Source organism: Struthio camelus, chromosome 2, assembly GCF_040807025.1.
Source record: "Struthio camelus isolate bStrCam1 chromosome 2, bStrCam1.hap1, whole genome shotgun sequence".
In the NCBI taxonomy this organism is placed as follows: Eukaryota; Metazoa; Chordata; class Aves; order Struthioniformes; family Struthionidae; genus Struthio; species Struthio camelus.
The window spans coordinates 39,842,860-39,858,416 of NC_090943.1; the positions used below are offsets into that span (position 1 = coordinate 39,842,860).

At 42.1% G+C, this 15,557-nt stretch overlaps 1 protein-coding gene across 7 annotated transcripts in view; it reads left to right on the forward strand.

Moving 5' to 3' along the window:
• Positions 1-15,557, forward strand: part of CREB5 (cAMP responsive element binding protein 5) — a 259,174-nt gene that overhangs the window by 25,174 nt on the left and 218,443 nt on the right. The window contains exon 1 of one of the 7 annotated variants that reach the window (XM_068935246.1): positions 9,350-9,392. The exons of the other annotated variants lie outside the window; for them this stretch is intronic. The gene's annotated coding sequence lies outside the window, so the exon portion shown is untranslated. Of the gene's footprint in view, positions 1-9,349; positions 9,393-15,557 lie in introns of those variants that run through there. 7 annotated transcript variants of the gene reach the window in all.

A 15,557-nucleotide genomic window follows, 5' to 3' on the forward strand; every position in this document is an offset into this window, starting at 1 on the left:
CAGGTTTCTAAACGTCTCTGAACAAGTCTCAGGTAACAATTTCTCTCCTCCAACTTCTTAGGTGTATTTCTTCCCAGGATGAAAGATTAGTAATCTTCCTAATGATTACTTTAAAACTACGTAACAAATATTTGCATGCACAATATCTGGGACAAACGTGGAAGGATCTTACAGAACCTGGAGGCCACCAAACCATGCAGTTTTAAACAGAAATTGTTACAAATTTGTTATAGCTTCCCAACACAAATTAAATTAATGTTATAATTTAAATTATATATAAAAGAAACTTCTCCCACTCTTGTAAGTTGTTAAGAGCTATAGCATACAAGCTCTATTAGTATCCAAAGTGATCTTTTAGAGCTGTTATCTGAGAGGAAAGCTGGAGTTTTGGGAGGGAAGGATGGGTAAACATTCCTTGCTTTCATTGGTTTTGACAGTCTCTGGGCTAGACTTACCCCAAAGTGTATCTCAGTTATCTCATCCCACCCTGTTTGGGGTCCTAGTTGTTATCCGTTTAAGGAAGGTCTGCACGTACTCAGCTGGAAGGCTGTTCTTACTTGATCAGGCAGGTCACCGTGAGCAGCACGAAGCGTTCCTTTCTTCTTGGATGGTGCAGGATATTTCCTTCTGCTAATTCTAACCGGTCCTGGGGGTTAGAAGTGCCAAGTGAATGGAAGTGCAGAGATTGGAGCCAGCCTTCTATTCTAGTAGCAGCAAAACATGGTCTAGTTGCAAAGGGTGACATATCTTGGACAATTTCTTAACCTAACACTTTCTCTGTAATCTATGCTTTAAAAATATGAATAGCAACCCTGTCATGCATTTCTTTTCAGTGCACTGTCATTCACAGATTTAAAGGCACTGTACAGACAGACAGGCCAGCGTTATCCTGGTTCAGGTGGCTGCGATAACTTCAGGTATGGAGGACTGGGTTTTTCTGACCACATATAGACATCTATTGGTGTCTGAGCTAATCCTCCAGGCTTCTTTCAGAGTCAGTAGAGAGAAAAAGCAATTCTGGCTCATGATTCCTCTCTTCCCAATATGGAAGTCTAGGTGAAGTGAATCATTCTTCATGTCCCTGTTTCTTTCCATGTATTATAAAGGAAGCCTGAGATGACTGACTGAGATGGAGATGCTGAGGATGTTTACAGTCAAGTCAGATGAATGCCACTGAGTTGATTATGTCTGTGCCATATACCACAGAAGGCTCCCAGACTAGTGTGAGTGGGTAGGTTTCTAGCTGGAACGGACATACGCACTTCAGCACAGTTCTCGGGGTGGATTAGTTAGCCCCACTGAAAGATGTAGCTGATTAGCCCAGGAGCAACATTGTGCTGATAATACTTCCAGAATATGAGCCACTATCTCTGCCGAGCTCTGCGTCATGCCATGGAAACAGGCCTGTTCCCTCACAATCAGCTCAGGTGTTTTGAGTGCGGCCCAGCAGAGACATACCAGGGCAAAACTGTTGGAGACAATAGACAAAAACGTTAGCTTGTATTTTTTACATACCTAGAGGCATGGTGTTAGATTGAAGGCTTTGCTATCCAGATGACAGGAGTTTTGTTGCAGAAGCCAGTTAGGCACTGGTATTTGTTCTTCACCACCAAAATGGAAAATGCCTCCGTGCACGTTGGCAGAAGGCAGTTGTCCTTTTATAACGATTTTTGATCGCAGGCCTTATCTGTCAACACGTCTCTGGGAAACTGGATTTTCCTCTGCTCCCTCCCCACTCCAGTCATCCTTGAAGTAAATAAACTCTTAAAACAACTAGGGTTTATGGAAGAGGGTTCATGGAGCTGTGATAAAGCACTTCAGGCTGTAACTTACACTTGTTTCTGAAGCTTCACTTTTACTGCTTTAAAAAAAATTCTCACACGATCTCATTTTAGAACTTCAAAGGTTATTCAGTCCATGTTCCTTCAAGGCTGCCTATGCAGCCCTGCAGTTTTTTTCCTCATGTTCTGTTCTCTCTCTTGCTTTTTTTTTCCTTTCATCCTTATTAAGTGGAAGACACCAAAGGGATTTGCACACACCAAAATGAATAGCCTTGCAATATTCTAGCCATGCTTCTTTAAGAGTTGCTGTAAGATCCCAGTCTAGTGGATATGAGTTTTCATGTTCATGCTCTAGCAGCAAGTGCCTGAACTGGTGTTACTACATAGGCTCAGGTAGTGCAGATCTGCAGGCAGAACTATTCTGGTAAAGCCCTCCAACAGGAGTTTGATTTAAATCAGAAAAAATTGTTTTACCAACTTTAATTTATCACATAATTAAAGCCTTCCATCAAAAAACATAAGCTATACTGATTTTTTGAAAAGGATGAAGAAAAGAAGGGATGTTTGCCAGCATGTAAGTAGACTGAGTTTTTTTCTGCTTTCTCCTCCCTGGCCCCCAAATATAATGTCATATCCAATAGTGAAATATGCCTAACCTCTCTAACAGATCTTGGCATGGGACCTTCACCACTGAGGTTTGACTGCCTGAGTTACAGGACTGCATTCTATAGCTGGAAGATGGACTTATTAACATTGCCTTATCAGCTCCTTCAAAATGGGTATCGTGGTCAGCCAGTCATCTACATGAATGGATGAGCTCATCTGGAATTAAAAAATTCATTAACGACTGCATTGACCAAGAAATCCTAATTTTTCCACAGTTCTCCTCCCAAACCTTGCCACACAAACACCCTCACCAAAGTTGAACATATTTTTTTTCCTCATGGGTTCAGTTTGTTTTCCCTTCTTTTTTAGTAAGAAAATAGGAGGAAAAAAAATGGAGATGAGGTTGCCAGAGAAAGACAGTAAGAAAATAAAATAGAAATAGAAAATAGAATAGAATAGAAAATAGAAGTTCAAGAATTTTTCTTGAAAAATTAAATACATTCCTGAACTTTTGTGTTAGCGCGAAGGACCATAATGACTTTTTTTTTTTTATTTTCCTTTACTTCAATACTTACCTACCAAAGAGCTAGGCATTAATGCTAGAAGCAAGGCAACCTGTGAATACTTCTCACAAGAAATTAATTGAAGTGAATTTTTTCTCCAATATATTGATCTGTTTTCTAAGTTGTTATCACCTAAGTAGCGCTTAGTGCGATTTTCCCTGTTTAATTTCAAATAGAAGATACAGCCTGGGTCTCAATATATGCTTTTTGTTACTTATGAAGTGACGCTAGGAGAGAGACTTGTATTTTAGTCTGATTAGTTAGCCTGGATGGTCTTTCATGAGTAGGGATACGTTTCTTCTTTTCTTACCATCACCTACCTAAAGAAGCTAATTTCTCTAGGCCTACAGCTTGGCCAAGACACCACCAAAGGTGTTGCTGTAGTATGAAAGTGCCTCAGAGAAGAACCTTTTTTTGTTCTGTGTGCAGAACACTCTACGTCCTAGAGCTCCAGGCATATTATGAAGTAATATGAAAATGCATAAAATAAAATGTTTTTGTGGAAATGGAAAATGAATGGTCTAAGATCAGAGGCTTCTTCACATGAGACCAATATGTGAGAAAGGGGAACATGAGGGGAGAAGTGGTGAAGTCTAGCATTGGAGTCCGCTAGAGGATGGTAGATAGTTGTAAGAGAGCCACATAGCTCACAGATAACTGACATGATTTAGAGTCCTTGGAAGAAGACACACAATATTCTCATTTGTTCTTGATACCCTCCAAACGTTATCTGTTCTACAGAATTATGCAAAGAATGGTACTACTTGGATGATCCAACCAAAATGGTTGTCAAGCATTTTCTTTGTCTATTTTGACAAATGAGAATAGAACTTATTTGTAATTACCACTGTCATCTGAAAGAAAATCTCGTGGTATTAATATTCAAAAAGCTATTTGTGGCATTGATAAATGCAAAAGCGTTAATCAGTGTCTGAAACTGTTCATATAAGTAGCTCTCTATATGAAGAAAATCTAGCACTCTTAAGAGTGGAACTGAAAACTTTAGCAAGTTAATTTTTTTACTTCCTAGTAGATTTCCTGTTGCTATAGTTATAAAAATATGGGATAGTGTGTCACGCAAAATTATGACGGATAGAGTATTCAGAGCTAATAGCCTTCACCTTATTAGTGTATACTTGGAAAGAAGCATCCTGCAGTAATAAGGCTTTCTGAGAAGAACTCTTGGATTTCCTCCCATGGCTGATCAGAGGAAGATGGTGCCCTGTAAGGTTTTGTCAAGTTCTAACTATGAAAATATTTTGCAAGTGCTCTGCAGTTCAAAACACTGAAATCTGAACTTGTAATCACTTACGAGATGCAGTTATGGATACTGATAGCCTGTAAAATCTATCTCTGTAGGAATGCCATTACCTCAATTACACTGCTATTTTGTGATTATGATTACCTCTATAGCAGAGGTACTCAGAGGTGTAAAAAGATCTGTTCTTTTAAGAAGTTGATATGAGACACTTGTAACATGTTTGTTGTATGAGCGTATACATAGTAATAAGGTTAGTGATTCTGCATGCAAAGATCCTGGCTCTTTGGGTTTTCTGTGTAGTGGTTATTTTACCTATATTATTAGAGAATGGTAATCCTTACCCTTTTTTCAAAGTAATAAGAATTCATTTTTTTATTGTCCTGGTACAAATCTCAGTAAGCTTGTGTTCCTATGGCACACAAAGCAAGAGAGAAAGGAATCATAGTCTTATGCTTGCTAGACCATCAAAACAGCTTATATATGAAGTCCTCTTTTTAGAAATGGAGATGATTACATATTCAGATAGCTTTTTAATTTTTTTAAATTCTATTTTAACTTTTCATACAAAGAAGTCTTTATTCATAGCTCTCTGCACCCTAGTGTGAAATGGGAGAAATTATATTAATTAAAAATGCAAAAAGCCAAATCAGTCTAAGCAGTTCAGTCCCCAAAAGAATGATCTTGTAGTTAAGCATTGTGACTGTAAATACATATTTTTTTATATATAGACACACATATATGTGTGTGTGTATATATATAAGTATGTGTATACATATATATGTATTTCCTGGCTTTGCATGTTTTGGGATGTATCATATAAACTGGGATTTTTCAGATGAGACTAAAGGTGTAAGATATTTAAAGTTCATTGTAGTTAACTATGATTTAGGCATGCTCACACTCTGTTTTAAAATGTTAGTTTTGTTTTTAGCTCCTTGTCTACAGTTTTAGCATAGTATTGTGTCTTTATGTTAGAGAGAATACTGAGAAAGAATGAACAAAATTGTCTGTGTTAGTCTGACTTCTTATTTGTTTCCTTTCCTAGATAAATACTCCCTGAAGGGATATGATTTGAAGAGGCTAAGTTGAAAATGAAGCCCTTTAAGTATTTCTTATTGGACACCTAAAAAGTGGAGGCATTCAGTATCGCTAGTCACTCTTGAAAATCTCAGCCAAGATTTTTTCATTTTTCCCAGAAGAGCTATGGCCAGGATGGCTGAGGCTTGAAAGCTGTGTATTTACATAAGCGCAAGTTACAAATCTGTGGTTTTTAGAGATGTTTGAATTTCACCGCTTTACACTTGCAGCATGTTATAAGTTGCTGTTGGTTGTTCGCAGATTGTGAAGGTACAGCATATGGAGAATTGCTCCTTATTTTGCCTCCTCCTTGTTGGGAAAGTGATATTTTTTCATGTATGTTGATATTTTTTCATGTATGTTGATTTTTAACTCGCTTGTAGTTATGGATTGGTCACTGCCAGAAATTTGTGGCTAGTCACTGGCTGGAAGTTGTTTCATGTTGATGTACTGCCTCCTTAATGGAGGCAATAACCGATCTGCCTCAAAGGCTGCTTTTCAAAGCAATGTAGCAGTCTTTTCCGAGAAGAAATTGTGGATAATTTTGTATTGTGGAGACACGCTTGCAGTCCGTTAGGGAAGAAAGGTCCCTTTGCCCCACTTGCACCCAACTGACACGCTCGTGTGTGCCCACACGCGCGCATGCGCACATGCACATGCTCCTCTGCTGTAAAGCTCTTCTCAGTGCTGGCCAAGTAGAGCTCTCTGTTGTGTTATCTCCTTCTGGGAGTGTTTCCCATAGTTTGCATATGCCTTTGCCTGCTGACGATGCTAAAAAGCAGACTTGGGCTCCTGCCCAGCTCCGATAGGAGTTTGCTTTGTGACGGTGACGTCGGTCAAGTGCCGAGCAGTCCTCTTGCTTCAGGTGTCCTCTGCTTGGTGAGCCGCAGTGGCTCGATTACTGCGTTTCCGTCCCTTTATCTCTGCATCCCAGCTCTTTCTCTTTTTTTCCTTTGAGGTAGGACTGGAGATCGAGTTAGCCAAGACTACACAAGCTGTGCCTCTCCGGGTTTGTTACAGAGCCCTGGGCCCAACTCCAGCCTGGTTGGGCTCCCAAGGGAGCAGAAACCCATCCGCCCCCTTACAGTACGTTGGGCTGTTCCTCCAGCGCGTGCCACCAGGACGGCTGTATGTCCGGGGGATCCCGGGCAGGAGTACCGTACCGGCGAGGGCTCCCCAGGGCATTGGGCCCGGGCCTGTCCCTCTGCCCTGAGGGAGCAGGACCCCGGAGGTGGCTGGGCCAGGCCCAGCCCCGGTGGGGCGTCGGGCCCCGGTTGGGCTGGGTGGTTGCCCGCAGGTCGGGGTCTGGATCGAGCCCAGTGAGGGTAACCAGGGTGAGACGTGGCCCTGCGATGGCCGGGCAGGGCCATGGGACCGAGGCCAGGCCGCGGAGGAGCCGCAGGGGGCGACATGCTGTGTGCAGTCCCGACAGGCCTGGGGCCCTGTTGAAGCTCGGGGTGGCCGTGGACTGAGGAGCCCGTCGCCCGCAAGAGGCGTACGGTGAATTTTCCTGCCTCCCCGCCACCCTCGTGGCTTGCCAGCTTCCAGCTCGTCTCCGGCAGTCTCCGGATTTGCACCTTTGGGCTACGGCAGCGGGGGGCTGCAAGGGGGTTGAAAAAGGGAAGTGGGTTCAGGGCAGGGAAAGCTATTAGTTTTGTCAACTTTCGGTCAGGCCTGCCTCTCTCGAGCTTCCCTCCCAGTCTCCCTAAAGAGACAGTCAGGCCCTGCCCTGGAGTCGCTATTACCGACCTGCGCCCCAAACTGCCCTATCTTGGGGCGTACTTGAGACGCTGGTGTTTGGGCGGCCCTTCCCGGGTGTTAGAGAGATGTCTGTTTCTCTCACGCGCCTCAGACGTATTTCCAGGGTGCAGTTAGCGTTGCAGCGGTGAGGAGTGCCTCTGGCCCTCGGAAATATCTCCGGGGCAATTTCCTTTCTGCCTGGAATTGCCTGAGAGTCCTGGGGAAGATAGGGATCGCTGCTTTTGTATTCAGAACAGGCATATATTAGAGGAAAAAGTCTTTGAAGACCTGTTTTGGATTCTCTTCAAAGTTAGCCCCTCTCTTGGGTCCAGTCCTGTAATGGTCACAAAGTTTGACCCAAAGGTTGCAAACACATCCAGGGCAGGAGTAGGAGCCAGAGCCAAGCTGAGGACAGTCCCAGGGAGGGGAGCTGTGGAAAATTATTATTATTTTTTTTTCTTTTGGATGTCTCCCAAGTAGTTTGTGGGCTGTGCTGTGCTGTTTCCAAGTCAGATACCTGAACTGCCAGGGCAGACAGTCCTCAGTCTTCACTTTGGCACTAACTGGAGAGAAATGCTTGGGTGTTGCTGAGGCCCGTGCGCTGTCAGCAGGTTTGACTGGAGGAGTGGGGTGGGGAGAGGAGAGGGCTTCTGCTCAGAGCCCCGTTCCTTTGGACACTGCTGGTCTTTCATACAGCATTTTTAGCTCCAGGCCTTGGTAGTGGTTTCTGATTTTGGAGTGCTTTAAACATGGACAAGGCTCAAACTGGATTCTTGGCTCAATGCTTTCCAGGGCATTACACGGAAATCAAGATACGAGAGCTGGCTATGAGGGCCTGATCTTTTCCAGCCTAAGGAAAGTGTGAACGTGATCATTAAGCCCACCCATAAACTGGATCCTGGGTAGGCGCAGTGGGCTCCCAAATGGGAGTGATTCTTTGCAGGAAGCCAAGTTGTTTCAGACACTGACGGTTGGGCAATTCTGTCTTGATAAGATCATTAACAAGCCTGGGAAGGGCTGTGCCTGCAGCAGGGCATAATTTGTTGATGATACCTGCACTGGACATGTCCCATGATTACTGATGTAACTTCAGGTACTCCAGTAGACTTAGGCTAAAATACCTGGCCCCCAAAAAAGGCTTTTATTAACTTTTATGAATTCTACCTCTGGTCCATAGCTGTTTTGAGGGATGAAGGCCTGCACTTTGAGGAGAAACCTGCAGAAGGAGCTGAACGTAGTGTGTAAAAAGGCCACTGAGGTACAGGAACTCTTGTTTAATATCTGCAGCTTCTCTGAGTGTCTGTTTTTCCAGCTTACTGATTAGTTCAAGCAAATCTTGTTTGAACTCTTTACAGCCCCTTTTAAGCCCAGTTGTACTGTGCTATATTCAATACAAATAGTAAGGATGATTGATCTAGTTGGAAATACAGAGCTTTTTAAACTGGATCCAAAATTCAAAATCTCTTATATTAATGAAGATATATTAACAGTGTGATGATTCCATCTTTATGTTCCTAAAAACAGATGCATAAGCCTAAATCTAAATTAATCTCACTTAATTGAACTAAGTTTTTATGCTGCTGTTAGTAAAACTCATTACATGGTGGTGAGAAACTAAAAGTGTCTGAAGATAAGGTGTATATATTGGAGAATTCCAGTATTTCTGTACCTATAAAGTTTAATAGGGAGTGAAAGTGCTACAAATCAGTCCTAAGTCTGCCCTTGATTGTTAGGGCTGAAAAGAACAATTTTTAGTTTTTAATGTTTAAGACACTATTGTGCTGAGGGCACTTGCCAGTGGCTTGCCAGTGTTCTCAGCAGAGATTTGTTACCCTACAGGATTTTATCTTATGCTGAGAACAGTGAATGCTGAGGGTTTGATTCAGGAATTCTTGGTCATTTTGAAAAGAGAGAAGTTCCCAATAAAAAAAAGTCTTTAAAAGTTGTAATTAAAAAAATGGTGAAAGTTAATAATTAATGGCTTGTGGCTGAGTTATTAATGGCTTCATTTTTCTATGTAATGAAAGTCTTATATGCTGTTAGCTCTGAAGCAAAAAAAAAAAAGTAAGAAGCGAGACTAGCCTTAATAGTAAACTATTTTAAAAATACAGAATTACAGAACTGTATCCATAACATATAGAAAGTTGGTTTGCAGCATTCTCGTTTAAGGATTATTTTATATAAGAAATCAGAAAGAAAATTTGGGCTGGCAAAATTTTCAAAGTTCATGTTAAAGCCCCTAACTGCTTCTGGTATGAAAGTCAGCTAAGCAGCCTTGTGTTGTTGTTTCCCCCAGGATATCTTTTATGCTTTCTCTTTTTTTCTTCTTCCCTTTGGAAATCCAAGTGTTTATTTGCATGCAAGGTAGGTGAATTCTTTTATCTATTTGTGTATCCTAAACCAAAGCAATTAGCATACTGCAGTTACAGTACACTTAAAAAACAAAACAACCCTTCAGAACCTTCAGTCAATATTATTCCTGGAGGGGAAATGCTTAATTAAATTGCGTGCAAGCTACAACAATAGGCAAAGTTGTTTGGTGTTTAATAATAACTGTTGGTGGGGGGGGATGGCACGAGTGAAAAAGTGGCTGTAGCAAAGAGCTTTGCATGCCATGAACCCAAGGATAGAAATGAGGTCAGCCTTTGAAGGGACGGACAACACACTTATCTGCCAACATTGGAAAGTCCCAAAAGATTAGCTTATTTGCCAGATGTTACTGGGAGTTCATCATTGACACCCTCTGCTTCATGGGCTTCATCTCTCACCACAGTTGCAGTTGCCTTTTGTGCCCTTTGCAGGCTCCCTGTAGCTCCTCTCCAGTGCGTAGCACTTGAATTTTTCCTTGAAGTAGATTTTTTTTTGTTTCGTAGCAATAGGCATGGTGAACCATCTTGACTTGTGAAGATGATCTGAAGAGACTTTGTTTTACTTTCGTACACCCACGATAATGCTCTTGGCATAAGAACCACTGACATGAAGCATAGCAAGTTCTTCAGCTTTGGAAATGGTGCTGAATTTGTGGAACGGTTTGTAAAAGACAGAGGACCCACCTCACTTAATTCTTTTAACCTTTGGGAGATGAGTGCAAACTGGGGCAGACTGTCTGACAAGCTATGCATTTTCTGTTTTTTTTTCCCCCTCCTCTCTTCACCTTCTAAATAACTGTAGCTACAATTTTGAGCAGTCTGTTTGTGCTATTAACAACTTGGTGGGGCATCAAATGTTGTATTATGGTGATGTTAAATGTGCAGCCCACTAAAAATTAGTAGTGAGGGAGCAGGTGCTATCAGATCCATGTTAATAATGACTGTGAGAGTCTGGAATAGAGATCTCTGCATGTATCTTCTCCTTTAAATCTTTCAGGAGTTTGCTAGTAAATATTGATCTCAGCTAGGGATGAATTTAACTTTTGTGTGGGTGTACTGTGCCCCAAGGGACCGTGTCCCAAACAGGGAGAGGCTAAAGCTTGTTCATAAAGAACAAAGCAAATATGTTTTCCCTTTAAAATGCTAGCTGCTAGTGTTTGTTTCTTGAAGTAAGATTCCTGTCACTTGTGTTGGTGTAGTTGTTTTGCAGCCCCCGCCCCCCCTCCACCCCACATTCGTGCAGAGTAATTTTTGAGATGGACAATAACTTTTGTAAAGGCAGATCCATGTACATCCAATCTAAGAAGTTAGAAAATGGATGCTTTTGAGATAGTTAGTGGAGGGTCCTTTTTTTAGCAGACCATTCAAAGCCGCTGCTTGAATCCTGCTCTGACATAGCCCATCTTTCTTTTCCATTGACTATCTCAAGAGTCTCAACAGTCTAACTTAACCTTTTAATAGGAGCACTTAAGTTAATACACAGCAAGAATATTCTTCCATGCTTGAGATAAACCTGAAATTCTGATGTTGTTTGACCACCCACAGACACTTGATAGCCTCCTTAACTGTTGGCATATTAAGTCCATAGACCTAGATGTTGGTTTTAGTGCAATAGATCTGGCTTAGCTATTGAATTAACAGCACTGAAAAAAATTGCATGTAGGTAAAATGGAGAAGTTATATAGGTGTTGCTTGTCTGCTGGCTTGTGAAATGTATATTGTTCGAATAGTGACTTTTTCTTGCATTCCTTGAGTTTGTGGTTATATTGCTACAGATTGTGTGGCTGCTCCTGCACGTTCTGTTAAGCAAACCTCTGTGTTGTCAGTGCGACGAGAGTCTGGTCTCTCCTGAAGGTGAAAGAATTGTATCAGCCTCGTAACTAGGGATAGTGGGTATTAACGTTGTTCTGCAAATGACATCAATGGAGGACAGTTGCAGAAGTACAAGCCTGGACCACTTCCATATGAGGCAGTCCCTATTTGGCCAATCGCAGACTGTAAAATAACCACATCACTCCTAGAAGTGTTTTTCCAGAGTTGATGTAATAGCCATCTTTCCCTATAAAGATCTGATTTCTCCCATAGAATATTTCTGTGCTGAGATAACTTTCATGAACAGTTTTCAAAAGTGTTGGTTTTTGTGGGTTTTTTTTCTTTCACTCTCCACCTCTGTGTTCCTATTTCCTTTTTTTGTTCTATTGCCTGTGCTTAATAACCCCATGGTCATTTCAGTAAAACAGCAAATCCCTTTGCTCTATACCAAGTTAATCCATGCTGGATTTCCTGTACTGAAATGGAGAGCCTCAGAAATATAGATTAACCATTTAAACCAGTGCATTTCACTAGACTTGAGGTACATCTCATCCAAATTGTGCCCTCTACCAAGTATGCATGTCTTGCGTGGATGGCGTACAGTGTTGGATGCTTATTTTATGATTACTTGGGAAGGCGATAGGTCATCTTTCTGGTTTATTTGTTTGTTTATTTGTTTGTTTTTTGAGAAGTATCTTTTTTCTCCCTTTCTCAATCCAAGTGGTTTGTAGAAGTAGGCCTCATTCCCGCTTTCTTTCTACTCCATTTCTTCTAGTAGCTCCTTGCCCTCAGCCCCTGCAGGAGTCTCCTTTTCCCTGATATTCCCCCCACCCCCCACTTTTATTCTGGAGGTTTTCAAACTTCTTTTCTTGTTCACTTTTGGAATTTCCTATCTTTGACCCTTGGTTGTTTGGTTGTCTCCAGTTGTGCTCCTGCTCTGTCTTCAAAGGACAGCAGCTCTGCATAAACTGAAGAAATGCAGGAGACAGCTTTTAGGTTTTCCTTGATAACAGAAACAGCGTTTTTTAGTAGGCAAAAACTGAGTGTGGGAGCAAAACTCTCTGTTTTGCCTCAGTTGATTTGGAGACAAATGGGGTATACCCGGAAGAGAGAGAGACGGCACCAAACTTGGGGACTCCTGGAGAGCCTTTCCAGCCCTGGATTTTGTTCGGGCAGGCAATACGTAGGCTAAGTGGCTTTTTTAAAAAAAAAACGGAGGTGGTTGACAGCATAAGACAAGGATCTTTTTCATCCTCCATTTGCAATTGATAGCAAAGGCTGCAACTGGCCAGCCGTTTCACAGGTGGCAGAGGCTGGCTGCGAGCGGGGCCCCCGCCATGCCATGCAGGCGGTGCTTTCTGCTGCCTTGCAGCGCTCCCGGCCCGGGGAAAGCTGTGCTGTTTGCCGTTGAGTCAATTCACACATCGGCCACTTTTTGAGAGCGCTCCGCTCTGCCTAAAGATTTATGGGGCTCTCTTCTTTTAAAGCAAATGAATAAAGGCCCAAGCTGAGTGTTTTTCCACATATAAATGTCATAAGTATAATCACAAAAACTTCACTGGAGTACCAGTGAAGGCTAGAGCCCTAGCTCAAATGTGTATCACATTAAATGCCTTCTTGGGGACTCCAGACGCAAATTGCTTTCCAGCATCCAGAACCATTTGGAAATGCTTTAATCCTGAAATGAGGGGTTTTCTAATGGAAATGCTGACAGACCCTTCATTGTAGCAGCCGAAGCAGGCAGGGCTGTGATAACGAGCCCTGTATGTGGACATGTGGAAAGCATGATGCTGGTTTTAGAAAACAAGCAGTTCGACTGAACGGTCCATGCAGAAGAAAAACACAGCACACCATTTCAGTACAACGATACTTAAGACCAGCTTGGCTGATGCAAGGACATATTGAGAACAACCATAGGCATTAACCCTGTATGTACTACGCTTCCAAAACCAGTAAGTTTTAATAACATTTGTAATAAGGCTGTACTTACCTGTTAGTAGTACAGAGCAGCCATGACTAGCTTTTTTAAAATGCTGTATACACTGATAGGGTTCCTTAACATTAACAAGTGCTCTATAACCCCCTCTCCTCTCACTTCTTGTACGTTGTGGCCGTGGCCCTAAAAAAATAGGTGGTGCTTCATATATTGCTGATGTCTCTGCGTAATACTGCTAATGTTAACGACTGTGTATTTTGTACTCGTATTTAGAAATCTCAGTGACCTTGGTCACACCAGCCTGAAGAAACCGGTCTTCCAGACATGCGGCCAGGTGATTAATTTCAACAAAGAGGTTGCTTACAGGAGCGTAATTACTCACTTGGGCAAATGGTAGGATCGGTGCACTGACCTGTATGAGGCACACTGTAGTACACCTCCCCATCAGTTCTTTTTCACTGTTAATCAGAGGACTGAAAACCTCGCAACATTTAGACAGCTTGAGGTTGAAGGCTGAAATGTCACTTTTAAAAGAGGGTTAAAAAGGTCGCACAGCTGCAAATAATAATAGCCCAATGAAAATCAGATTCTTACTGCAGCCCACTTCAAGAATAACATTGAAACAGGAAACAAGCCTGCTTGATGTTTTTACCAGTAAGGCAATAAGATTACTGCTGAGTTTAAAAGGGAGAGAGAGAGAGAGAGGCAGAAAGGAGCCTGCTTTCTTGGTATCAGTTGTTAGAACTATTTTTCCAATTCAGAAGTGACAACTGTGAGGCTCCTTGAAGAGCCTTAGCACGGAGGGTGCTTCCCACTGGATGCTGCTGAGAGGGGATGTAGTTTGTTGCTGTGTTTTGAGGGTGGTTCTGTTTCTTGTTTTATTTTTTGTTATGTTCTTGCTTTCCTCGCTCTAGGCTTCAGTTTTATAAATTATAATAAAAGATGTTTACAAGAATCTTATTCAGAAATCAAGAAATAAAAGAAGATTTTGGCTCGGTGCAGAACTTAAACTTATTTGTCTCGCATGTGACATTGCTTGGAGAAGTCCTTCCATGTTTCTCCTATATTTTTATTTATTTATTTATTCTTCTAATCAGAATACCTTAGCTTCTGCTAGGCAGAGTGATATTTCAGGAGAATGGCAGGCTACAACAGCATAGCAGATTTCCTCACATATATATTCTGCCAACAAGGCTCTTTACGTGGTCACAATAGGGCAATAAATGCTGACAGATGTTGTTAACATCTCTATTAAAATTCAACCCCCCTTTTCTGCCGCATAACGCATTCATGCCTATTTTTAGTATTGGAACTAATGCTGACATGTCAATATTAGTGCTCACTTATTTTTATAATTCTTATTTGTTTCCTTTAAGAGGCCATGAAGTCGCAATAAGTTAAGCTATAGATAACAGAAGTCAAAAATTCAGGCCTGAGTAATATTTTAACTTTTCAGTCATCCTAAGTTCATCTGATAGTCTTTGTGTGCATTAATTGTGACAGTCAGATGTTGTACTGTGGAAAGTGCACGAGTGTAACTTGAATTTTTAAAGATCTTAAGGTTAATAAGCACCTTAATTTAGATGGAAGTGTTGCTGTGATTTATTTTTATGAGGTGAAGTAGAAATGTTGCTATTGGTTGCATTATTTCCTTTGCGCGTGCTGAACCACCTGCGCATGCTGGGAAGCAGTAGGCTTGGGCTGTGTGGCCCAGGAGCACATAGGAGCTGTGCGAAGAAGTGATCCGTGTGCCAAAGGCTGCCAACAGCAGGCTTTATTCTGGACTGAAGGATGGGAGAGCCGTACCTACACCTCGAAAAGGCTGCTGTGCAAATTGCGCTCCGCATAACCAAAATGCTCTGCTGCCGAGGACGGCGGTTGTGTTTTTGCAAATCCGTGGTTGCGATCCTGCACTGCTTGTGCCTCCACAGCTCTTGCGGGGAGTCGTAGGAATGGGGGAAGCCAGAGACTGACACGTACAGCCCAGGTTTTCAGCTGCTTGTTTCTGCTCAGCTTTCAGGTGTAAAACTCAAACTGCTGCCTGAGAATAGCGAAGCGCTGGACGTCCTCTCAAAAAGCAGAAGGCAGCTTCTTTCACTCCTTTACTGTCCTTAGAGAGCCAACAGTACTGCCGTCGCAACCACAGTGCTATCATCACGTGTACATAAAAATTCTGGATAGTGCAATTTGACTCTAGGCAGTTGTGCTGTCTGGTAACATGTTTTCTAGGTCAGGTTATGCTAGACGGTATCCTGGAGGTCGCACACGATATATGCATTCTGGATTATTACATTTTTATGTTTAGCCTCTGAAATCATCTGCAAAGAATGATTCTCGCAGGAACCAGCAGGTGCTTGTACATTTGTGCTAAATGACTAGACACTGAATCTGACACTTTTTCCGGGCACTGAG